Below are 6,000 nucleotides of genomic sequence, written 5' to 3' on the forward strand. Positions count from 1 at the left end.
TGGGACTTAACATCTGAGGTCATCAGTCCCCTAGACTTAGAACTACTTGAACCTAACTAACCTAAGGACATCACACACATCCTTGCCCGAGGCAGGATTCGAAACTGCGACTGTAGCAGCAGCGCGGTTCCGGACTGAAGCGCCTAGAACCGATCGGCCACAGCGGCCGGCCTAATTCTTCTAAACTATACTAAATTTTTCATTTATTTTCTAATTTCTACTTCACTTCGCATTGATTTCACTAATATATTTACTTATCTTAAGTACCACTCAACAGTACATATCAACCGTTGGATGAACACGATATGTTATTCTTACTGCATACGTTTGTGCAATGAATAGTCCGCAGCTCGTGGTCGTGCGGTAGTATTCTCGCTTCCCGCGCCCGGGTCCCCGGGTTCGATTCCCGGCGGGGTCAGGGATTTTCTCTGCCTCGTGATGACTGGGTGTTGTGTGATGTCCTTAGGTTAGTTAGGTTAAAGTAGTTCTAAGTTCTAGGCGACTGATGACCATAGATGTTAAGTCCCATAGTGCTCAGACCAATTTGAACCATTTTTTTTTATTTTGCAATGAATACGTTATTTTTAAAAATTAGTCACCCCAGACAATCACTCCTTAATGCATTATTGAGTGGAAATACGCAAAATATGTTAGGAAGCTTGATGTTGTTTCAAATCATTCTGGTTCGATACAGACAAAAAAAAATTTGGAAATTTGTGGTAAAATCCTATGTGACCAAACTGCTGAGGTCATCGGTGCCTAAGCTTAGACGCTACTTAATCTAACTTAAACTAACTTACGCTAATGACAACACACGCACCCTTGCCCGATGGAGGACTCGAATCTACGACGGGGGAAGCCGCGTGGACCGTGACAAGGCGCCCTACACCGGGCGGCTAACCCGCGCGGCCTCGATATAGATAAGAAAAGAGACGCGGTATGGCATCTTCTGCATCGTCAGCATTCTGAAAATGTGTTCTTGGCTACTGAATATGCACTCTTGAGTTATGGCACCTATTTGTTGAGCTGAAATGCACTCCCTTCCTCATGGCGTCATTCTGATGGTTCAAATGGTTCAAATGGTTCAAATGGCTCTGAGCACTATGTGACTTAACTTCTGAGGTCATCAGTCGCCTAGAACTTAGTATTAATTAAACCTAACTAATCTAAGGACATCACACACATCCATGCCCGAGGCAGGATTCGAACCTGTGACCGTTGTGGTCGCTCGGTTCCAGACTGTAGCGCCTAGAACGGCACGGCCACTCCGGCCGGCGCGTCATTCTGATGAATCGACACAGGAGGCATACATTACAATGGGCAAAGTCATGATACAACAGCATCATCCCTAACCAGAGAACACAGGAGGCATACATTACAATGGGCAAAGTCATGATACAACAGCATCATCCCTAACCAGAGAACGTGGCATTACCAGATCAGAGGTTGCAATTTATAACTGCAGAATGTATGGTCTGTTTTATCCTGCACAAACAAACGGTGTTTAACATGTGCTCTGCTGTAATGTGCAAGATGTTTCTATATTGTGTAAACTATCAGACAGCTTACAGAACAGCTGCTGTGTTATGTTTAACAGTATTCTGCAATGAGTCCACTGGAACCGTAAGAATATGCGAAAGTAGACTAATAAACCTTTCAGACAATCGAGACCGAAAAGCCGGCCGCGGTGGCCGAGCGGTTCTAGGCGCTTCAGTCCGGAACAGTGCGGCTGCTACGGTCGCAAGTTCGAATCCTGCCTCGGGCATGGATGTGTGTGATGTCCTTAGGTTAGTTAGGTTTAAGTAGTTCTAAGTCTAGGAGACTGATGACCTCAGATGTTCAAATGGTTCAAATGGCTCTGAGCACTATGGGACTTAACAGCTGTGGTCATCAGTCCCCTAGAACTTAGAACTATTTAAACCTAACGAACCTAAGGACATCACACATATCCATGCCCGAGGCAGGATTCGAACCTGCAACCGTAGCAGTCGCGCGGTTCCGGACTGCGCGCCTAGAACTGCGAGACCACCGCGGCCGGCCTTCAGATGTTCCATGGTGCTCAGAGCCACTTTTGGAACCGAGAAAAATTATAAAATATGTTTTTTTATGCTAACAGTTCTTATTATTTACGTGTAAACTATGTCGTAATTGATAACACAAGGAATAACATAGGTATTTTATGGAGATGTTATGTTGAAGCTGGAGAAGAAAATGTCGAACTGGGAACGGTGGACACAAATAACATTATTTTGGAGCCCTTTAAAAAAAGAACCCAATGTATCGAACAGACCTAGAACATTTCTGATTAAAGAAATTACTCCTTTAAGTGTAGTTAATGTGTTATGTGTACGGTAAATAAAACTGGAAATGGCCGAGAAAAACGAAATCTGGAGCATTTGTCGACAACTGCTATAAGGGAGGATGAATTGAGACTGGCCAGACTGGAAAGCCAGGGCAAATGACGTCAAAGTTCCCAACGATTAGGCCAAGCAGCCCCAGCCTGCAGAGATTCACAGGCCAGTGGCCAGACTGGAAAGCCAGGGCAAATGACGTCAAAGTTCCCAACGATTAGGCTAAGCAGCCCCAGCCTGCAGAGATTCACAGGCCAGTGGCCAGACAGGAAAGCCAGGGCAAATGACGTCAAAGTTCCCAACGATTAGGCCAAGCAGCCCCAGCCTGCAGAGATTCACAGGCCAGTGGCCAGACTGGAAAGCCAGGGCAAATGACGTCAAAGTTCCCAACGATTAGGCCAAGCAGCCCCAGCCTGCAGAGATTCACAGGCCAGTGGCCAGACTGGAAAGCCAGGGCAAATGACGTCAAAGTTCCCAACGATTAGGCTAAGCAGCCCCAGCCTGCAGAGATTCACAGGCCAGTGGCCAGACAGGAAAGCCAGGGCAAATGACGTCAAAGTTCCCAACGATTAGGCTAAGCAGCCCCAGCCTGCAGAGATTCACAGGCCAGTGGCCAGACAGGAAAGCCAGGGAAAATGACGTCAAAGTTCCCAACGATTAGGCCAAGCAGCCCCAGCCTGCAGAGATTCACAGGCCACGGGTGCTGCTCTCTGAGAAACACCAGCCAGCCCGGCTCATACACCGGCAAAAAGAATCGCAAAACCAAGAACGAGTTGAGCTACATAAACAAAAGTTGGTAGGCGTCTTTCTACACCCGAAAGATGTTTATTCCTATTTCACCCAACTATGTGGAGGCAAATCATGTTTGCTTTAAATACACGCTGTAACAATTGTGAGCGTTAGTTGCCTTTGAGATTGGACGCAGTGAGTTCATGTTAGTCAAAAATGCCTTTAAGGCGACGAAGACACCATTACCGAGTTCTGAATCAGGTCGTGTAATAGGGCTACGAGAAGCTGGATGTTCCTTCTGTGATACTGCAAAAAGGCATGTCAGGAATTTGCCAACTTTACATGATGGCAGCAGTGGTCATTAGAATGTACGGCTCAAAGAAGACTGGGCTCTGGATGACCACATGACACTACCAAGAGGGACGAGATCGTGTTTGGCGTACGCCTCTGTCGCATCGCACTGCACCTTCAGCAGCAAAATGAGCAGCAATTAGCACCACAGTGACACAATGAGCTGTTACTAAGCGATTACTCCCAGGACAACTCCAAGCCAGACGCCCATTAGCGTGCATTCCAATTGATCCCCAACCAACATCATTTGCGACGTCAGTGATGTTAAGCGAGAACTCATAGGAGGGCAGGGTGGAGGTGTCTTGTATTTTCCGATGAAAGCTGGTTCTGTCAATGGGCTGCAAGAAACCTTTCTGAGTGCTAGACGCAATGGATCTACACCTAGATTTGTGCTCTGGTGTACCATTTCATATGGTTATGTAAATTTGCACCACAGTCCGGTGGTTCGTCCTGTTGTGCTGCCATTCATGAACAGCATTCCAGTCGGTGTTTTCCAACAGGATAACGCTCGCCCACATATCGCTGTTGTAACCCGTGTTCTACAAAATATCGACGGGATGTCTTGGCCTCCTCGATTACCAGATCGGTCTCCAGTCGAGCACATATGGGACACCATCGGACGACAACTCCAGTGTCATCCGTAAACAACAAACAACATTAACTATCTCTGTGTTGACCAGCCAAGTGCAAGACACATGAAGCCCAACCCCCAAACTGATATTCTACACCAGTACAACATATTGCATGTGTTGTGGTTGGCAGGAGAGCCAACACCGTGCCACTAAAGGACGCCGAAATGCACGCGTTTTAGCTCACGCAGGCTGGCGTGAGGTCTGGAACAGGACAAGGAAATTAGACTTCAGAAAAACGGACGTAGCTGGTGGAATACTTAACTTTAATCCATTAATGATTAACGTCGCTCTTCACGTTACATATTTCACAATATCAATAGTACTGATAATGGCGCCTTGCTAGGTCGTAGCAAATAACGTAGCTGAAGGCTATGCTAACTATCGTCTCGGCAAATGAGAGCGTAATTTGTCAGTGAACCATCGCTAGCAAAGTCGGCTGTACAACTGGGGCCAGTGCTAGGAAGTCTCTCTAGACCTTCCGTGTGGCGGCGCTCGGTCTGCAATCACTGATAGTGGCGACACGCGGGTCCGACGTATACTACCACACCACGGTCGATTTAAAGGCTACCACCTAGCAAGTGTGGTGTCTGGCGGTGACACCACATTCCTCCCCCGCAAATCGGCGAACAGTTGTGGCATAAGGCTTCCGCCCATAGCGGGAAGGACCGCATGTTGACGTATGCGACGAGGTGGGGAGCCTAAATACAGGCGAGGCTGTGACACCCGCACCCTGCCATTCGGACCGCGGGGAGCTAGGAAACGCCTGAAAACCTGCTCCAGGGTGCACGCCAACATGCGGTGTATGCGCCCGTAGAGAGACAGGAGGGGCCGAAGGGTCGACCTCCATCGGGCCGGGGCACCCGACGGGCGAAGACGACATATGGTCCGGAGCGGGCAAGAGTTCCATGTCGGAGGACAACTGGTCACGGGAAGCGATCGGCGGCGCGTGGCCCAGGGAGGCGCCCGGCGGTTGCAGCGACGCGTCCACTGCGGGCGTCGCCAGCGGGAGAACAGGCGGCGGCGGCTGTGGAGGCGGCGCGTCGCCGTGGGGCACAATGGAAGGCAGCGTCGGTAACACCTGGGGCTGAGGCGAGCCAGTAGATGGGTCCCCAGGGCGCTGACCGGACGGCACCGTCGCTGAAAGCAGACGGCGAGCGGCAGATCCCGTGCGACGACAGAGGCGCAGCTGATTGAGATGCCGACGCACCTCACCAGAGGCCCCCAAAATCAGATACATAGCGCGTCCGAGGTAGCGAAGAATGCGCCCTTCGAGCCAACGCCGTGAACCTCTATAGTGCCGATAGTAGACAACGTCGCCTGGAGCAAAAGCAGGTTTCTGCCGCTGCACAGGAACCTGATGCGGCGGATGTAGCAAAGACATCAAGGTTCGATGATGACGACCGTGGAGCAACTCAGCCGGCGAGCGACCATCTCGGGGCTGAGAGCGATACGAGGACAAAAAGAGCAATAACGTGTCCTCCCGAGAATGCGACTCTTTCAGCTTCAATATCTGTGACTTGAAAGTCCTGACCAATCGTTCAGTGACACCGTTTGATTGTGGCGAAAACGGCGCGGACGTCAGACGTTGAATGCCATTGGCCTTGCAGAATGACTGAAAATCTGCGGACATGAATTATGGGCCATTGTCGGAAACAATAGTCTGTGGAAGACCTTCAATGCAAAAGATAGCGGATAACGCTTGGATGGTGGCAGATGACGTCGTGGAAGACATCCGGACAACAAAAGGAAAATTACTGAATGAATCTACCACAACCAATCATCGAGCATTCCAGAATGGACCAGCAAAATCGATGTGTAAGCGTTGCCAAGGGGAAGTGGCTTTTGGCCATGCAAAGAATTTCCGCGGTGGTGCTGATTGTTGTTCAGCACACACCATGCAAGAAGAGCACATATTCGTAATCGCGGCATCGATTCCG

This window comes from Schistocerca gregaria, chromosome 4, assembly GCF_023897955.1.
Source record: "Schistocerca gregaria isolate iqSchGreg1 chromosome 4, iqSchGreg1.2, whole genome shotgun sequence".
NCBI classification, from domain to species: Eukaryota; Metazoa; Arthropoda; class Insecta; order Orthoptera; family Acrididae; genus Schistocerca; species Schistocerca gregaria.